The sequence below is a fragment of the Pelmatolapia mariae genome, linkage group LG16_19, assembly GCF_036321145.2.
Source record: "Pelmatolapia mariae isolate MD_Pm_ZW linkage group LG16_19, Pm_UMD_F_2, whole genome shotgun sequence".
Lineage (NCBI taxonomy): Eukaryota > Metazoa > Chordata > Actinopteri > Cichliformes > Cichlidae > Pelmatolapia > Pelmatolapia mariae.
The window spans coordinates 30,416,224-30,438,298 of NC_086241.1; positions in this window are offsets into that span (position 1 = coordinate 30,416,224).

Consider the following 22,075-nt stretch of genomic DNA (forward strand, 5'->3'; position numbering starts at 1 on the left):
GAGACTAACCTGCTGCAGTAAGATTTTAAAGGCACAAATTGATCCAGAAGTTTGGAAATGGGGAAAAATGCTTTTGACTGTATCAAGAATGTGTAAAGAAAAACACATGGACTTTTCAAATGATGTGTAAATTATGACAATTCAACTAATGCAAACATCCAAAGCAATTTACTTATGCAATTTTCTGGTTAATAATATAATCAAATTGATTGTGTTACTGAAACATACTTTAAATTACAGCTATATTTACACTGTAAAAAAAAAAAACTGTCAAATTTACGGTAAAATACCGGCAGCTGTGGTTGCCAGGAATATACCGTGAAAAAAATGTGGAATCTGTAAAAGACAATACGGTATACTGGTTTTGTAACCCTAAATTTTAAGGTAGACAACGTATTATTTTACCAAAATCATGATAGAAAAAAACAAATATATTTGTCAATTATACAGCAATTTAATGTAAAAAATGCAACTTTCCATAGCTTTTTACGGATATTTGCAGTAAAAAAAAAAGTTATAATATAATAATATTTACAGTAATTTGTTGTTAATTTAACAGTAATAGGATAGACCCTGTTATTGTAAATAACTGTAAAAATAACAGAAATATGTTAAACCTTATTAAAACCTTTGACAGTAAAAAACACAGTGAAATTGTATAACAAATTACAGCATTTTATTTTGACCAGATACATTTTACGGTAAATTCCTGGCAACCACAGCTGCCGGTATTTTACCGCTAAAAATACAGTACAATATGAGGAACATAAATGGTTTACCGTACATTTTACATTTGCAACCGCTAAATATAGAAAAATCTAAAGATGCTCATATATAACCAAGGTAGTAGGGCTGGGCCATATCATACCGTTCACGGTAATACCGGTATAATGTTAGGCAACAATAAGAAAATGAAATATGGCGATAGAATATGGGTAAAACGCACATGCGCAGTGCCTTTGTTTTCATACACACATGGCGGAAAAAGCATGGCGGCGACGGAGAATAAGAAGGGCGAAAGCGGATCGTTGAATGAAACAGATGAACCAGAATTGGTTTGTAAAAATGCTGCAACTTCAGTGGTGTGGAACTGGTTTAGCTTTCGTCCGTCAGATACACAACAAAGCACTATTTTTGGTAGAGCGTGCTAGCGAGCCATCGTTATTACCGTGTTTTTTTGGAAAATACCGCACACTTAACAGTGTTTGATTTTTCTGAAAATCGACAGTGCCCCTTATAATCCCGTGTGCCTTATGTATGAATTCTGGTTGTGTTTATGACCTCGAAACGATTTTATGTGCTACACGGCGCTCGAAAATCTGTCAAATGTTTTCGTATGACTTTGCTAAGCTACGAAGCCGCACCGCTTGATGGATTGTCGGAGCATTACGGCTATCGTAGGCAGGAGCCTCGCGGAGTGATACGTACTGTGCTTCAACATAATATTACTGTATTGTGTGTGTATAACCTCTTTTTAAGTTTTGTGGATATTATACATGGTTATGCTGAGGATATGTCGGCCAGTTTCCACTGGAAATGCCTTTTGGTTAAACTTTCAGCGAGGAATTTGCATTTGCACTGTTAAATTTTTATATCACTTTAATGCACATAAAAAACAGCTGCTTGTTTAAGTGAGAATACATTGATGGGGTTTTTTTTTTTGCACTAATAAAGTTGTGGAGTTGTAAAGTATTTTGTCTAGTGTCAATTATATCGTCAGTTATATTGTTATCGCAAATTTTCAAATGTATCTTGTGATAAATATTTTTGGTCATATCACCCTGCTCTACAAGGTAGTGAATATTACTGATAAACAATGAGAAAATTTGACATACCATTTGAAAACAGACTAAACATATCATTTTCTCTATTCCTACAAAACAGCATAGATCTTGAGAATACAGCATGTGTCCATATATATGACTGGTAATCCATGGAGGAATGAATAAACATGAAACTAAATATTACCTGCCCCTGACCTATCAACAGTAATGAGTCACTGGGTCCTGCCTTGGTGAAGGAAAGGACTCAGTGGAGTTTCTAATGCGCATGGTGTCGAAGATACAAGCTCTGCAGCTCTTCAATGTCCATCAGGAGTTCACTTTGGACTGACAGGATCCCCTCTGCAGCAAAAAATGGACAAAGTTTGATCAGTGCTTGAGCAAAATGCACAGAAATGAACAAAACGTGCTGCCAAAAACAGATCTAATGATAAATGATTTCTTAAGTGTAAAATATACAGTTCTTAAAGGATAGCTATTGTCAAAATGCAACCTGGGCTGTTTTTTTTTTTTACTGTAAACGAGACAAACATATATCTAAAAGCATAATTACGACAAACGAGCCGTTTTTGAGATTGACCGTGATTTTGTTTTGTGGTCAATAGCCAGTGAATGGGAATACTAGGGGGCCGGGGCATAAATTTGAGCGCATCAAAATCGATACAGTAAAAAAAAACAGCCCAGGTTGCGTTTTGGCAATAGTTATCCTTTAAATCTACTTATGTAAAAGTGATACATAGACAACGCAGCCCTAATCACAATCATAATTTGTTGGAAAACGTATTTAAGTTTCCTATTGATTTATCATAGAACTTGAAGTTAATGGCTGAATGCATGGTGATGAGACCTATCATTCAATCTACATTTTATAGCGTATGAAACTGCTCACCTGGACATGAACCTGAGCTCGGCTGATTAAGATTAGTGTCTCCTGTCCATCTTTCTTTAGCAAAACTTGAATAATACCACTGCTTACCTCTTATTGAATCTTTGGGTGCAGACTTAATTGAAGAGCCTCGTATAAACAGGCAGGGTGTGATGTTTAGGGAAACCAAAGAATACAGGCGCCATCATTTCTGCCAGAAGACTCATGGGGTGCAACGAAGCTTTCATTGTGGACTGGCTAGATACCTTCTGCATTCAGAAAGAAAACAAGGAGGGCATACACCATAAAACAATAATAACTGACAAAAATAATGAGACAAGAAATTAAAGTAACAAAATAAGTGCAAATCAAGTTTCCCTGTGTTGCAGTGTAGCTGAATGTTTTTCAACAATTTGATTTACGGTAAAACACATACCAAATATTTCCAGCCAAGGTCTGTTTCAATCTTCAGCATGTTTTTCCTGCCATTGTCTTGAAACCGTTTCATCTGTCCCTCTCATTTGATGCTGTTTACAAAAACAAAACAGCAATATTGTAAAGGGAAAAAGGAAAATGAATTTAATGGAAAAAAAAGAAAAAAAGATTATGACCTGAAATCTCACCATTTCCTGAGAGTCACAGATCCTTTGAGTATCCTTACGGTTTCTGCTCAAATTCAGTGTCTGAAAAGGGCAGGAACAAAACAAACCTTTTTAATCATAATAAAGACAAAATAAGATTTAGAGACAGACAACAAAGAAATGTGTAAAATATCTTCTTGAATCTGTTTACTTTACTAACCTTGAAAGAGACTCTTGGGTCTTAGCTGTGCCACCACCCTTAAACCTTAAAACACATGCATCAGAAAACCACTGCAACAAAATTTCAGATGTCCTTCACTGACATTTTTATTGTCTTGAACATATTTTGACCTCCACACACTTGCTGCTAGTCAAATATATTGCTTTAAACAAATAAAGGCAAAACAAGCATCTAAAGCTTCTCCTGGCATTATGAAAAAAGAAAGCCAAAACTGCTTAAGCTCTACACTTAAAGTCAACTAACAAATGTATATTAACCATTTTCAGGAAAACATGAATTTGAACAAGCACATAAGCTTGTGACATCACTTTTGCAGAAACGTACAGCTACAAAATGCTATAATAACAGTTAAAGTCAAGTAATGTTTGTAACAGACAGTGCTGTTTAAATTTCAATGTTAACAGTTCAGTGCAACACTTAACTTGTTTGCTAATTAGGGCAATACAAAATTCAAATAGTTTAAACTCTGTTGTATAGAATATAGAACATCTCTGAAACATCAAAAGTACAGTTCTCAGTAACAATCCCTAGTTAGAGGGATTGTTTAAAGATATATGGTCAAAACCTCTGAAAAGCATGCCTGTGATAACAGAAATCAGGTAAGAGCACAGTACTCAATATCAGCTGGGATAACTGAAAACATAAACAACACAGTAGTTCCCAGTCAAGGTACAGTTAAGCTGACTGTACCGATCTGTTCAAAATGTCTTTAAACGGTCTCTCGCCACTCGTGATCAGAGAGATCGGCGATGAGGGTGAGTACTCTTGGGTTCACATGCAGTGTCTTCTTCTTAGTTTTTTCAACTTTTGTTCCCTTCTCTGGGTTAATGTTGAAGAAACACCTTGATAAACACAATAATCCATAATAAAACACTATACAATGAAAAAAAAAGAAAGGGAAAGGCAAGGGAAAAGTAAAAGAATTACCTCTGAAGAAATTCAAGTGTGGAGCCAAGTTCCAGGGGATAGTGGATGTTCAGGCAGTAGTAGCTACCAAGCATCAGACAGATTGCAGAGATGAAGTCAGTTATTTGGTCATTTACAACTTTGTGGTCAATGCTGAGCATGAACAGTCTCGATGCAAAGCAGGAGGATCCTTGGAACGAAATACAAGTGTAAAAGAATTAACTGTAAAACTCCCTTTACCATTCAAATGTGTCTTAAAATAGTGAAAGTGCAGACATTTAATATAGCGTATCCTTGCATTAGCTTAGGTTCTGTGCACTTCTGTGCACACTGTACTGATTTTCAACTCACCACAAACAATGATACATGGTGTCACAGGCAGGCTTTCCACTTGGACTTCTTTTGCCAGACGTGTTTCATCAACATAGTGGAAGAGGGTCTCCTCTTTTTCATCGAAATAGGAGAGGAGGAGGAGCATCATATCTTTCACGTCTTCTGAGCAGCCCTTCAGCTGTCCCCTCTGCATTCGAAGCTTTATGACAGCCTCCAAGACACGCTTGCTCTTGTCTGCACAAGTGGTTTTCAGAAAGTCCAGAAGCCGTTTTCCCTTCTTTTCCAGACTGGTGAGGAAAGTCTCTTTCAGCGGTACCCCAGTAAGTTCTTCAAAATGGACTGTCATTCCAATCGCCTGAAACAAAAAAGGCCACTCTTCTTTGAGGGTTTGCATGTCTGTTTATTGCTTTGCGCTGAGAATAGTAGGTGCATTTCATTAGAGTTTTTACTTCTTCATGACTGAAGCTTGTCTGTTCACTGAGAATCTTCATACGTTCCTTCTTCTCCTGCTGGGTTTCCAGTGTCTCACTGACTGGCAAAAACTTCATGTCCCACTTTATGCAGCCATATGTGTCTTGAACAGATGCTCACTTTTCAGGTGTCACTTTATCGGTGTCATCTGATCCTCCCTGTTTGCGCTTCTGTAACACTGGTGAAGTAGACCTCTTCACATTTTCAATTCGTGCCTGAATCTGTTTTACCAAAGAGTGGTACCCCTGTCCTACCACATCCCCCTCTATGACATCCTGCAGTGACTTGGGATACATCGCAACCAGTTTTTTTGCAATTTCAGTCGAGGCTCTTCTACTTGGAGAGGCACAGGCTTTCATCATCTCCTTCACAATGATGCGGATCATCTCCCTCCGCAATTGAGGCTTTGGTCTTTTCTCTCTCTGAAGACACTGGATCAAGTCTTCTGGAAAATCTTCACTTGGAATTCTAAAGTTATCTACCCAGTCTAGAGAATATATTGGACTGGGTGAGGGGGAGGCAGAAAATGAGGAGCAAGAAGATGGAGACGATATGCTGGCCTGGCTTGAAATTTCCATATTTGGTGCTGTAAAACAATATCACAAACAATAGATTAATTGTACTTTTTGGACCTTGGCCAAAGCATAATAGAAAAAACAGAAAGCCCTTCATGGCTATTGTGCAATGAAATCATAATTCTTACTGGTTTGTTTCCAGGCAGCCAGCAGTTTTCTTGCCTGAACTGGTCTCAGGACAGAGTTCAGATCAGTCTCACTGATGAACTGCAAGTCCTCAGATGTCTCCACTCCTAATGATTGTAGTGCCTCCAGTACAATTTCAAGGATTAAGGCACACAGGTCCGGCAGCACCTTAGTAATGGAACTCCTTATGCTGTCCCCCATTTCCGAGATGTCTGATAAAAGAATGTGAATAAAGGTCAATTTACACCAAGTGGTACCTTTGGTCTTAAAATATGAAGCTGATCTTGCTTGATACTACACTTTTATACAGTGTTTCGTAAGTACCAAACTAACAGCACCATTATTGTGACAGCACACTGTTTCAATGGAACCATTTGGTACCCATACTTCATGTAAGATGTTAATGGATAGAAATCAATTAAGTCAATGATGTTCACACACTGCATCTTTTCTTTTTCCTTTCTCACTGAGTGCAGATGATACTGAGAATGGTATTCTGTCACGTGCACCGACACCAGAAAATAAACACTGTCATTCTTAATCAAAATGAGAACTACTTCACCAAACTCAACAGAGTCAGAGCCCCCTGTGACAAGGAAGTGTCCTTTCTTGTACTGTGTTCCCTTGCACATCATTTCTACTATGACCTTTGTATTGGTTTCAGTAAAGTCAAACATTTGAACTGCTTCTTGAATGGCTTTACTGTACAGCACTGAGTAAAATGGAGAACCATCTTTGACTTTCAAGACAGATTGACACAATGACCCTGCTGCAAGATAGGCTTGAAACATCTGATGTCTTTCAGAGAGTGTATGGCAGAGGTTTTTGAAATTTTTCAGATTTCTGGCACACCTCTTGAAATAACTGTGCTTACTTTCAAAGCGCATTGTCCATAATCTTATCAGTGGGCCAAATTTCAGAATCAGTGCTGGGTAATGGCGTAGAAAATGGTGTTTTGGTCTCAGTTTGCATTCTGGGAACAGAGCTTTTCTTGACTCTAAATATTCTTGAATAAGAATATCAAGATATGCTACCTGAGCCACTGAAATTTTCTGAGCACATACCATGTCTACAATATCTTTCAGCTGCAGAGTTAAGTTCCACACATCATCTGTGGGGTCTGTCACTATGTCACCAACTATGAGAGGCAGCAATCGGAGGAAGTTCCAGTTCTGTATAGCCTGTCCTGAGAGTTTAGCTGCTTGAGGACTGACCTCAGATGGCTTTGTAGAAGCATCAGAGGCATGGTAACTAAACTGTTTGATGCGTCGGTTCAGAGTGGAGTAAGTGAACCATGCTTTTTTCTTTATGAAGTATTTCAGATACAGTGCCACATCATAAGCCAAAACTCCCTCAAAGATATCATGACCTAGACATGGTGGCAAGCCTGGCATACAAACGTTGAAGCATTTCAGTGAATTGAACACTGACCTGAACTTCACTCCTTCGACGTCTGGTGTATTGTCAATCTGGAGGCGATCAACAGCAGAGTTGTAGTTCTCGTTGGTACGTTCTGGTCCACACAGATTTGGGTCAGCACCCTGAAATTCAGATTTCGTTATCAGGCAGTACCTGCAGAAGTACTTTGAAGAACTAAAGTTTTCAGTGAAGCCACCAATACAGTGAGAACCCAGATTATCACCAGCAATGCAAAACAAAGTTCCTTTGACTCTAGTTTCATCTGATGCAACAATGCCACTGTCCTCCAATTCTTTCAAGTCTGCCAGTAATTCAGAGAACACATTAGCAGGACCAAACTCTTTAAAATCTTTCTCCCTGCACAGTAAGACAAGAGACATGTGATCTGTGTCTGAGCGTACATGAAGTGGCAAGTTTGCCACTGATGCATATACAGCTAATACCTTGTGTTTTGTCCTTGCAGAGCCTAAAGGGTTAACGACTTCAAAGGCATCCTGGTAGAGTACTAGCTTGAGACATGATGGGTTTTGACCAAAAAAATCATTTGATTTAAACAGCTTACTATCACTTATGTCACACAGAACATCAGCAGGAGGCTCAGTAGAGGGCTCTTCTGATTTCTGCCACAGATCAGACTCTAGCAGACATCTCAAAGTCTCTCTTAAAGGCACATAATAGGCAAACCTATCTTTTCTGTTTTCATCTCTCCCTAAAAATATTTTCTTTGGTTCCACATAGTTGAAGGCTTTTTTAAAGGTCTGAGCTCTGGAGTGCACTGTCCTCAATGGCCCGGTATGACATGCAGAAAAAAGATCATAGCTTTTGACAGACTCGCAGACTTTGTTGATGTCCTCCTCTGATAATGATGTGTCATCTTTTAACAGTGATGCAAGTTTACCCAAACTGTATGTCTGTCCCAACTCATGTATGTTCTGCATTTCCTCCACAATGTTCTGTATGGTTGAAGCAGGCAGTAGAAACTGACCCTGCAATTTTAAATAGAATAGTGAAACGTTTCTCAGAAAAAGATCACAGAATTCAGGGGGCATTTCCATGTTATCTTCATCTGTAATAGACTGTGCAGCAGGCTCGGAAACCAAGGGTACAAAGTCATCTGATGTGGTTGGAACAGATGATGATTGACATGCAGACTCTATATAAATCACCAATGCTGCTGTCTGAAAACTCTCTGTGCTTACGTGACATGTGAGCAGTAAAAGATGATTTAACTCTAAAGGTATTTGTGCATCCTCTTACTGGACAAGTGACCACGTGTCCTTCCACAATATGGCTCTTCAGATGAGCTATTAACTCTTTAGAGTTCTGACACTGACGTTCACACATCGCCATTGCACATGTAAACGAAGAAACCACCGCCACACCAGTGACATGGGTGGGGGCAGAGTGTCTTTGGTAAAAATGAGCCTTAAACGCGCCATACCTGGTGTATGTCTGGTTGCAGCCTGCTTCAATACACCGAAAGAAACAACGTGGCTCATTCTGATGCAGTTTACAATGAAGCACGTAGCCCCTTGATGACTGAACTACCTTACCACAGAAATTACAGGTTAACATAACTCCATGTACTTTGGTAATTCCTCCCTAGCGAATTAAGCACGCCAAACACAGAAACTAATCCAGAGCAATGCTTCCCTCGCGACAGTAATGCTAACTCAACTCACAAATGCTAACTAAATTCACAACCTCACTCATAAAAAACGAACTGCTAAAATTATCTATAAACGCTGGGCTGGTGGATTTTTATAACAGAGATAACTTGAAGTTGCATGTACTCACCTCACCTCAAACTAATTGTAAGCTGCCAGGATGTCTACAAATTCCGAAGATGCTGTGGTCCAAGCAGGAATAAATGGCGCTAATATACGAGTTCAAAACTGTGTCCGTTAGCGAAGCCAACTTGAGTCTCCTGCATGAAAAAAAGAGCGGTTGGCACACAGCTCAGCAGTGCGCCGCGCTATAGAGATTGAAAATGTGACGTCATTGAGGGGTAAAACCGCAAAGCATTGTGGGTATCCGTGGCAAGAGGTACTAGCGCAAGCAGGCTTTCAATTGAAATCAGTTACACAGCGATAAAAAGAAACAAAAAATGGCAAGAAGCTGTTGTATTATTAACTGCACAAGCCGGGCGAACGACAGCCGCGTGAAGCCGACGGGTAAAGCGATTGGTTTTTATCAGATTCCGGCGTGGAAGAGAAATTGTCCAAGCCATGTCTCCGAAGTCACGAAGAGGCGACGGATGGCCTGGACAGTAAATATTCAGCTTTGAATAAATAGTGAATTGTCCTGACAGAATATTGAGTTTCGCTTCTGTTATTACCATGGTACATTGACAAAAACATATACTTTTATTCACAGGATAAAACAGTTTTTTGTATCACTAATTGCCCAGTACGGTTACAGCATACAATATTATTGTCACTGCTACATTTCTGTAATGCGTACCAGAAATTATTTCCACTACTAATTAATTCTCGTTGAGCTCAAAGTTCCTATTAATAAACGGTTAACGAATGTGTATTTATGAAGACGATTTGTGAGACTGGTAAACTTACCTTTGTTCGTACGATGGTCTTGTGTTCTACACAGTGCATTTCAAGGTCCTGTACCCATCCGTCGGTAAACTGTACCTGGGCTTGCTGCAGTGACCTGAAGTTACTAAAAACTTCATGAGTGTATGCACTCACTCCAAGAACTGTATAATTATAAATATGAGCACGGTGAAAGTTGAGCAGCACGCTGACGTCTTTTGATCACTCTGTGTGCTCGTAAGGGTCTAACCCCTTCACTCCTTTGATTTTTTCCTCGTATCTTTTCTTTGCCTTTTCGTCGAGTCTGTCTTTGTACGGACCGGCATTGTTCTCCTTCGTTTTGTACATTCCTTTTTTGGGGAGCAAAGAAAAAGCAAGAAGGCATTGAAACCGGCAAATGAACGTTTTGCGGTGCTGCAAATGCGTGCATTTGATGCGGTACTTGGATTGTTTTGCCACCAGTTCCCGGCATGCAATGCGCGAAAGTCACGTGGTCTGTCAATCTCTATTGGTCATTTTCAGGTGACGTCATCCCACAGTGTAATGTCGCTCTTTGTTTCTTTAGGAGGAGGTTCGAATTTGATCAGAAGTCACGTCTGCAGACCGCTGCAGCCACGTCTTGCCTTGCTTCCCCTTTTTTTGGTGAAATGGTTCGCTCATACTGCACAATGTTGCTACCAGAATTTTTTGTTCTCTGCAATTCAAACGTAAAACGTCTGTACACAGTTTACCAGCAGTTTAGCTACCAATCAACAGCGATCACACAAACTCAAAATTTAAGGCGGACCCACTTAAGGTGGTCTGATAATATAGCGTGAAACACAACAACATAAAGTTGTTTTAAAATAATAATTAAAAAAGATTATTGAAATCAATTTTATTCACAACCATGAACTTTACTTTTAACATCTTCTTTTGCTGTTGATTTTTTTTTATCAGAAGGTTAACAATGATATACTGCAGGCCTAACTTTTAATCTGTATATCAGTATCTGAATTTTAAAATAAAAAAAAATACTATCAATTTTATTGTCTTTCACTGCTGGCATTTGCTTTTTTTTTTTTTTTTTTTAAATGGTATTTACTGGTTGTATTATTACGGTGGACCCTATTTTTTTAACATCTTGCTTCTGTAAAAATGAATGTTTTTGTTTGCTTAAAAATCTACAGCTTTATACTGTGAATTCCAATGTGCACAACCCCAAAAGATGTAGTTTTACTCAAATAATATCGTAAAATCTAAGTTTTCCAGACATTTTCAACATTACAATATTTAATTGTAAAATGTATGCATATTTATTTGTTTTCACAGACAATATTTATAATTTCAACATTTTATTGCAGTAAAAAACAAAGTTTTATCCAGTCTCACAATTAACGGTTATTCAGTCTATTTAATACAGTAAAAGGAAGTTTTTGGTTTTACGCTATTTAATGTTAAGCATGTTTCAAAATTATTATATGTGTGACAATTCAGTAACGTTACTAACTCACTTGTTAAACATTTGAGCATCAACATTTTTGTCACAAATTCAAGCAATGTCTGATCCTAAGAAAATATTTCAGTCCTTATGTCTGTACAAAAGTTCATGTATTAAAAAACAATAAATAAAATGTAAGACAGAATAAAGTAATGATGAACTGTAATGGTAAATATTTAATTAATGGACTGAGGATAACACAGTGCAACAGAAAGTAAAGCAATGATCAAATGGGTTTATTGAAATCCCAGTGTACATTCTCACTCCAATCACAGTCCACTGAACCACAATTTCATTGTGGACCCAGAATTTCATTGTATATGCAGAACATATGCCATTCAAGCCCCTGAAAACAGTGTAGGTAAAATGCGATGGCATTTCTTTCTTTAACAATGACTTTGCAGACTTGTCAGAGTATTTTATTGTTTCAGTCAGTTTTACACCGACTGAAACACTAATCTAATTGGTTTGCCAGTTGAAATCCAGTTGCTAAAAATGATCAGTGAGAGTTACCCAAGTCCTGTTGCTTGCTTTTAAGAGGACAACACCTAAAGCAGTAAACAGATGATGGCTGCATGTGACAATAGCTAGGAGGCAATGCAATGTCAGTCACGATGATTGTTTGGTTTGCTCAAGTACCAGTGATAGACATTTTCATGTGACATTTAATTTGGTCATATGTTTGAAATATATTTATTCTGCTAACTATTTTTATTTAAAGAAAATCATTCTATTAAATGACACAAGACCGAGACCAATCAGCTGCTGTTCTTTGCCTCTAATTGCAGAGAAATTATTAAATATTCTAATAATTTGTAAAAAAAAAAATATATATATATATCCTATATATATATATCTCCTGTAATTGCAGAACTTTCTCCGGCATCCATGCCTGGTCTTAGTGGTCTTAAAATGGTCTATGCCCCGACAACAAACAAAGACTGCCTCTCAGTATTTTATTACTGTACAAGATGGTATCAAAACCAGAGATAGGCTGTTTTTCATTTTATTTTCAAAACAGTTCTGTTAATGACCTTCTAGTTTTACTTCTAACATGTATTTATTTATTGCACACAGGTAACACTTAAAAAATAACTTAAACTCTATTAATAAAGAAAACATATATTTATTTTTAAAAAAAAGAGCAGAATAAATAAACACCGATTACTAAAAATATTGTAGCGGCTGTAGTGCAGAGCTAGTGATATATATATGTATATCTGACGTAAACTGTCCGATATTTTAGCACTTGAGTAGCCTGATGGCTTGAGGATAGAAACTGTCCCTGAATCTGTTGGTGTGGGTGTGAATGCTCCTGTACCTCCTGCCATAGGGCAGGAGTGTGAAGAGTGTATGGCTGGGGTGGCTGGGATCAGATAGGACCCTCCAGGCCATTTTCCTACAGTGCTTCCTGTAGAGCTCCTGGATGGCTGGCAGCTCAGACCTATTGATATGCTGGGCTGATTTGACCACCCTCCATATGCTTCGCACTCCAAAGCATTGAAACTGCCAGACAGTGTAGGGAGGGTTACTTTTAAAATGTATTCCCCTACAGATTACAGAATACATGGCCTAAAATGTAGTTTGTAACGTATTCCGTTAAGTTACTCAATGTGAGTAACGTATTCTGAGTACACAGCAAAATCGCCAGTGTCAAATTGACACTGTGAGTGTTAAATTTAACACTAGAAAAGTGTCTATATGTGTCCACTCTTTTGAGTGTTAAATTAACACTTTTCAAAGTGTTATATTTTTAACAATGACCTAGTGTTATTTTAACACTGTACAGAGTTAAAGATTAACACTGACCAACACTGGCCAGTGTCAACAATATTCTACACTGGTGTTAAGTGTTAAAAAATTAACACCAAATACTGTAGGTAGTACTTTACACTAGCCCTGTTGTTTAAAAATTTAACACTGAATAGTGTTGATTTTCTAACACTAACACTAGTGTCAGTCAAATCATCATTACTGCCAGATTACAATAAACTCCCATTAATCTCTGATATCTCTACTGCTACAATTAATTAGAATGTATTCACAGCTACAGACACTCTACCCATAAAAAAACAAAACAAAAACAAGACAGTGTTCAAAAATACTCTGTATTCAAACAGCAGATACACCACAAATAAACAGTGCATAAAGATATACAAAACTACAATATTGGACAATCTACATTTTGTCATTAGTGTCATTTGAAAATTGCCCATTGTAAGGGTCTATAACACACAACATTATCTACACGGATCAGTGCAACAGCATCCAGTTTATTCTCAATAACAAATGCATTTAAGTGACCATTGATCATTTCTTCAGTCTCTAAATTATTTAGATCATGCACAAGCGGCTTTAAATCCATCAAAACACACAAAAAAACATGCTCTACAGGTTCAACTATTTTCCATTTTTGCTCAAAATGTCTCATCCTTTAGATTCTGTTAAAATATGAGAATGGATTTTCAAGATGATCAAAACATTCAACTTTTTCCGAGGTTTCTCTTGATGCATCATTTGACAAACATTCAACAACAGATTGTTTTGCATGTGCTTGTATGTCATTAACCCTTTCCTCCAATGAACCAACTAAACACTACTTTCAGAACTCCTGAGGATTGTAGTTGAGAAATAACAGTCCTGTACATGTCTAGTATTTGCCTGTCTTGAGATTAGCTACATTTACAGGCTGTGAAACAGAGGTTCCATCATAAGGTGCAGGCTCAAAATAAAAATTACTGATGACCTCTGAGTCAACAAAGTCTCCATGAGCTTGGGAGAGGTGCTGCTTGTCAAAGAGATGAACATCTAGGTTCTCCACAGGTCAAACGTAAAAACGTCCCTGCGTACAAACCATGCTGGAACTTGACATGTCTAAATAGTACTGAGCAACTTGTGTGGTGTATCCTGCAAAAGTAACAGATGAACATTTCCGGTCCTTTTCGGTCATAGTCGATGTCTTTAGACTGTACTGTGAAGAATTCTTGCTCTGATTTCCCTGACCTGAGGACTCTCCTTCACGCTGCCAACATCAATGCCATACACGGTGGTCTGGATGAATGTGTAGAAGTTGTGCAATGCCTCGTCATAGGACACAGCAAATACAAAATGTGCCTTGAAAAGCTCATCAAAAGCTGCAACTCCTGTCTGCGTCACACAGGGAATGACCTTTTGATCTAGGACAATGTAGAAACTCTGGATGATGTTCTTTCTTTCTCCAACACACAGGAGGAATGGCTGAGTGGTGCCAGCCTTAAGAAAAGTCTCCATGCTACCTCCCACCTAAGGGAGTGAAAGAAACCAAATGATTCACATTAAACAAAATTGGTAATCTGATGTTGAGTGGCAGCATTGCTGCCTAAAATTAAGACAATATTAAAATGTTTTACTACGGGCGCACAATTATTTTTGTTCCAATTTGTACATTTAGTTTTAATGGAAACAATGACATGCCGGTGCTGCAACACCAAGCCTGTCTGGCATAGATACATCTGCTGCGCGGTGGAGCCCCTTGCCCCCTTAAAACATCTGATAATCTTCATCTGTTCTCATCAAAAGAGAAAGCTACTTTAACACATTTCTAAAAATCATACCTTCATGAATTTCATTAGGTGGTGAGCAGCATCTGATGTGCTAATCTTTGAAGACTTCCTTCCTTTAGATGTTGGAGGTAACAAGTGAAGCAGCAAAAGAATGGCAGCCAACTCGCAGTCCCATACTACAGAAAAAGAATTAAGATAATCACAATGACTGTCATTTAAAGGTCCACAGCAGTCATTTTTTCAATGTTATTCAATGCCATGATGACATTTTAGATAACTGATATTTTTTCAAATAAAGCAGTTTTCCATTGTCTTCAGTATGGTATGAAAATTCATTTCCAGAGATTTAAAATCTTTGGGCCACTAAGTGATGTAAATATTGAGTCATAACAATAGTAACATTATGTAACTTTTTTGTCACACTTTAAATGCCATTAAAGTTTCAGGTTTACCATGTTTGTAAATTCATTTTCACACCATACTGAAATGTGATTTATAAAATCAACAGCTGTTGTAAAGGTGCCAAAACATGTTTAGGTTTAATGGTATGGTCCACTAATATATTGTGCTGTGGGAATTGCGAAAATGCTGTAAAGGCATGTGAAATCTACCATCTCCAATTTACACTTACCACTTTCGTCAGAGTCACCATGTGAAGAAACGAGCAGCTCATCCAATTCTGTACTCTGAGACAGATTTTTGCAATCTTTGATGATTCTTGGCTTGAAGAATGTTGGCCACGTCGCAAGGAATTTACCAGACACTTCCTCCCCAAACAGCATTGTGAAGTCTTGGTCAATCTTAAACACAAAATGTAACAATAGAAAGAACGCATTAACAAGCAAACAAACAAAGGAACCACAAAGCTGTCAGTAAATCATTTTATGCCTTACCAAGCCAGGTGTATCCAGAAATCTTGGGAAAAGGTCCAGGACAGTAGAAGCTGTGGCTGGATCTTGAATCACTTTTTGCCTATGTTCAAATGTCACCCTCATTTTCTCTTTGACAAGTTTCATGTCAGTTGAGTGCCTCATCAGTGACATACCTTCCTTGCATTCATCACCTGACAACTGTCTTGCATTTGAACACAAGTTGCGAAGAGTCTTGGGGCTGTCTTGAAAAGCTGACTTTGATTTCTTCATCTCTTCAGTAGAGTTGCGCTGCACAGTTTTCAATCTCCATGCCAGGTAACCAGAACCACTCTGGTGATCATAGAAATGTTCCTGCCGAATTAAGAGCAAGAGAGATATTTGTTTAGTATTGATTATCTGTTACCCTACACTGTTTGTAGCAAGTTTTGGATACTGAAGAAAACTCGTTCCTGACTGTTGGGATTGTTCAGTGCTACATGTCAAAAAGCCAGATATGGCATCATGCATTAGAGGTCTATTTAAATCAATTGTTACACAATGACATATTTTTTACATTTATTTATTTTGGGTCCATTAGGGAATAACTGCCTGAATTACAGACTGACCTGAATTAGTCTCATAGTATGATTTCTTTAACCACTGTATCGGAGAAGCCAACAACAAAATACTTTCACAGAGCACTGACTTTCATATCTACAGGTGTAGGTGTTTATTAAATAAACCAGAATCAAAAAAGTCAAATTGCATAAACACTGGGTCACAGACCCGGGACTATGACACTGACAGCATGGATGCACCATAACATCATTACTTACATAACCATTCTTTGAATCTGGGTCCTTTAAGTTTGGGAACAATGTTGTAATCCCAAGTGCATGCATAATGCGGACACTTACTGGTGGGATCCTCCTAAAAGGCAGACACAGAGAACATGACAACTATCAATTATTTACCCCAACACAGATTCAAGTTCCATTACAAAATGTCTGCAACAAGAACAACATGTATCCAGGTGTATGATTCTAACTACCCGAACTATCTATTATCTGTAAAACATGACTGACCACACCATACACCTGACAGGTCTTTAAATTCATTTCGAGCCAAAGAGACTGTGGCATGTTTGTTCAACCATTATTGTTCATAATGTTTCTTAATAAAGAAGAATAATGAAAATGAAGACTTTGATTATGCTCCACAGGGACTATGACAATTTGATGCAGACATTTTACTAATGTTTTGCTGTTGTCAACCATTCCTGTTCAGAAGCACTATATTCAGAAACTACCATAATGACAATGAAAAATAAGATCACTCCATAATAAATTGTGACTTTCTTCTGAAACATTATCAATACGGGGTTAGCAACTGATGAAAACGATGATTGATTTTAGTTAACAACGACTTCATGATATACAGAAGAATCTATTTAAGTGGTGTAATAATGGTAAACAACTAAAATTATAGACATTTAAAAAAAAAAAAAAACACACACACACACACAAAGATTTTTCTTAATGTTTACATCACCTACCCATGGCTCTCTACCATGTCTGCCACAAGGATGTTTACCATCTTTCTTCTTGTAGTATCAGAGAGGCAGTTTGTTTTCTCATATTCCTTAAATACTTGATCACCATCTGGCTTTGAATACAAGGCTGCTCTGACGATCTGAAATAACAATTGCAAGATATTCATAGAAAGCGCCTACCAGGTAGGTATAAAACTTATCAGCATCAACTGCTATTAGCCTTTGCATTAATCACTACATCTCATTTAATCATGAGAGGGACCATTGTTTTGTTTTTGTAATTTTCAAATTTAAAGATATTGAGTATTGGTGCAAATGAACAGGTAATTGGTTACCTGAGGTTACCTAAAGTTACAACATATCATATCCTGAAGATTACTTACATTTCTTGCAGTGTTGCTGTCAGGAGGTCCTTCAATTAGCTGTCTTTTCCGAGCTTTGGTAGATTCCAGTATTATTGTTGTGTCTGAACCCGATGATGATCCTTCTGATGCAGGTGATGGTGACAACTCTAATGAAGATGGGGCCTCTGAAGAAGACCCTGCAACATTGTTGTCTAACAATACAGACAGCCTCATAGATTTAAAGAAGGTTACACCAACTATAAATTAGTGAATTTAACAATGCATTTTTAAAGGAAACATACGGTGTTAACTTCTTACCACTGCATTCTTCAGTGAAGACACTGAAAGACACCTGAGATGACTTCAAAAGTTCATCAAATATGTCCGAATCCACTTCCACTCCAGCAGAATCCATCAGGACCAAATTGGTAGAACCTGGCAAACTGAATTTCACCAGCACTAAAAAAGAAATAATCAATAAAGTTCTATATATATTTATAATTCATAAATCCATAATTCACAGTTTTACTTTGATAATATTTATAAATTCTTTATTCATTCAATTACTAAATGAACTAGTCATCTAAATTAGCAATCAATGTAGTGAAGTAAACTTACAGTATTTGCCCTTGGACTGCAGTGAAGTTGTTGAGTAAAGTACAAGTAAATCAAAACAACCCTTACATGAATAGTATATGAATAAATTGACTTAGTTACTTTTAATCACTACACTCAAATTACCTCCTTGCAAAAATTCGGAGTAATTGTAGGCATCGTCTGTCTTTGGTACCCTGACCCATTTGCTCACTCCCTTAAACTCGACAGGAACCAGCATATCGCCACCTTTCAAGAGTAGAAAGCTATATATAATAAGGTCAAGCATATAACATCATTTCTTTGCAAAATATCTAGCATGTTTAGTCCCTTTAGACTGAGCTAAAATTCATTTTGTTAAGAAAGAACACCCTTGGTCTGTAATTACTACAGACTGCGTAACTGTACTGCAATACAGTATTCTCTTGATTATCGCAGGGGTTAGTAGAAATCATATTTCTATTTTATTATTTTTATACAGTTTAAGCCATAAAAACTCCCCCTGCACTCTAACAAACCCTAATATAAACCTGTTGTTCATTTTTAGGCTGGAAAATGCTTATTTTACCATGGAAAAAAATTTAAATCTTAAAAAAAGAAAAATGCCTACTGGCCACAGAAATGCATAACATATGAAATTCCCATAATTTACAAGATGTAGGGGCATACTACAGTGTAAAAATCTTTCTATATATTTCTATACAAACTCTCAGGTTAGCGTTAAGCATCCTTATTCAACTAAGCCAGGGTCTCAAACTTAAATGAGCTGTGGGCCACTGCTGGCACTATCAGCTCATTGGAGGATCACTTTAGTGTTCAAGTAGTAAAAAAAACAAACAAACCCCACAAAGAAAACACCCACAAATATTTCCCAAAATGTAGTGCCTTGTTAGTTTTTAAAATTTCAAATATTGCATAACAAGACAAAACCGCAAACTTGAACGCATTTTTTCTCACTCCAAACTAACTGAAGCCTTTCATTGAACTACCAAATGAACACATTGGTCCTCTCTTTCTGGTCAGATACATGGCAGCACTTCTGCTATCATTTTGTTCATATTTAACAAAATAAAAATGCAGAAATAAGTGTACACATTAGTTTTTTACTTTTTCACTGAACTAACACCGCCAATCCTCCCACATGTTTGTTACCTCGGCCAGGTCCGCGGCTCTGAACCGTGGTAAAAAAAAAACTTGGGGCTAATACGTCGGGTCCCGTGTCGGGCTCGTGGCCGCTAACTAGCTTTGCTGTCAGTGACCACAGTGTACAGTCGAGTCTTAACAACCTTCTTACAACTGGGCTCGTCAGCCAGTCTTTTTGGCTGCAGTGGTTATTATATTTACATGCTTTCATCTTCCGTTTCTCGCGGGTAACAACTCGTACTTTCTTCCTCCCTCGCACTCAAACACACACAACAGGAGGGGGAGTCCCGCACGTTCTCCCTGCAGCACGGACTACGCTGCCCACGAGGGCCTGTAACACTCTGCTCACATTACATTCGAATTAAATCATTTTTGGCTAATGACAAAAAAAAGTCACTTCAAGTGCCAAATTGCATTAACAGTGTTGCCAACTTAGCGACTTTGTCGCTATATTTAGCGAGTTTTCAGACCCCCTTAGCGACTTTTTTTTCTAAAAAGCGACTAGCGACAAATCTGGCGACTTTTGCTGGTGTTATTGGAGACTTATGACGACTTTTTGACATGAAACCACGTATCGTTCTTACTGTCAACAAGCAGCCGGTGCTTCCGTGGGCACATCGCCCAAGTCAAAGCGCTCACAGGCGGTGGATAGTTCTCACGCAGCAGTCGCCCCCAGCAGCTGTCAGAGCAGATGTTGTTCACCCTTACGCGTACAAACTGCAAATGAATAGCGCATGAGCGAAGCCGCTGCTCCCGCCCTAGGGAGCAGCGGTAAATGTTCATTTTTCTTTGTCTAAAATAAATCAGTGCACTAAAACATCATTCCAACATAGTCACTTGCTCATTTCCTCCATCGTGTGTGTGCCTCTCTGTGACATAAGCTAAACATCTAGCTAGCTAGCTCTTCATGTCGCAGTCTAAACTGTACACTCAACTGTACACATGCCAAACAGAGTGATGTGAAAAAACACATGCTAACACAAAAACATACTCAAAACGCAAAGCATTATAACAGTTCCACCCAAATGAAACTGCCGTTTCTTACTAAAAAAACAGACTCTTCTAAAAAGGCCGAAGCCACCATGGCATTAGCTATCGCTGAACACTGTTCCATGCTGGCATGTGATCATATTGGAGAGGCATGTAGAGCTGCTTTCTCAGACTCCACTGCTGCCACCCATTTCAAAATGCACAGGACAAAGTGCACAGAAATGATTAATGGTGTTCTGGCACCATACTTTCTGAAAAAGTTGGTTGCAGATGTGGGTGATCAGCGTTTCAGCCTCCTCCTCGATGAGTCCACAGATATAAGTGTTTCTAAGTATCTGGGGGTTGTCATAAGGTACTTTAGCGACACCAAGCAGACAATTGTGTCCACTTTTCTAGGGCTTGTTGAGTTGGAGGGAGGAGATGCCAGATCTATAGCTCGTGTTGTTGTGGGTTTCCTTGAGAAGTGTTGTCTTAAAAAAGACAATCTCTTGGGGATAGGAACCGACAATGCATCTGTGATGACAGGGATTAACAATGGGGTCCATAAAGTGCTGAAGGAGGAGTATGGCCTCAGAGATCTTGTTCTTATTCGCTGTGTATGCCACTCTCTGCAGCTTGCTGTAAGTCATGCTTCCAATGACACCATACCCCGTAGTGTGGAGTACTTGGTACGAGAGACTTATAACTGGTTTTCAGTGTCTCCAAAGCACAGGGAGGCCTACAAGGCCATTTATGAGACTATCAACTGTGGGGAGAAAACTCTACAGATAACCAAGGTGTGTGCCACACGTTGGCTCTCCATTGAACCTGTGGTTCCCTTTCAGTCGATTCACTCGGTACAACACATAAGTATGGGATATCACGCCCTCGCGTGTCCTGGCTGAAGAAACCTTTATTCACGCCTTTAAGGCAGATGACGTGTGATGACACGCGCACGGCCCCGCCCGCACATATAGCCGCTGTCATCACAGTCATCCCTCAGTTCTTACGCTCTTCACCTCGCTGAGAACACCTCTGCTGAGTTGGGCTAGCTAGCTGCTGCTAGTTAGCTCCGTTGTCTGCCAACTTGAACTTAGCTTAACTGCCCCTGTTGGTGTTAGCCTCCACCGCCCAGTTGGTGCGTAGGCTGCCCGCGGAGCGCTATTTTCAAGTTTTTCTTGTGCAGCGTTTCGCTTTGCGTTTTGGAATGGACTCCAAACCGAAGCGAGCAAAGCAGAAATCTTCTGTTCGCCCCTGTCCTCAGGGATGCGGTTTCTCTTTGCACGACAGCGACCAGCACGATGCCTGCCCTGTCTGCCTGGGGATCGTCCACGCTAGGAGAGCGTTGACGGAGCCCGAAGCCTGTGCGTTTTGTCGCCAGCTCCGGCGCTCGACCCTGGAAAGACGGGTGACGTTTGTGGAAAGAGTGCTGGGACGCTCGGCTGTCGCACGGCATGACCCTCTCCTTTCCGAGTCTGGAGCCCCGGCTTCGTCCGAGTCCGAAGACGAGGATTTTCCGGTCGATGTCCCCGCGATTAGCTGGGCTGACCACATGGAATATGTTGACGGGTTAGCCGATGACAAGCCGGAACCATGCAGGAGCGCTGACGGGCTTCAGCCTGGGTTGAAGCCCGCCAGCGCTCCCCAGGAAGACGATGACGTGCTGGACATCGGCCTGGACATCCATGGTTTGTCGGAGGATGAGCAGGAGAGCTCATTGTCGGCCCAATGTGCCGCCGCTGCTGCGCCGGTC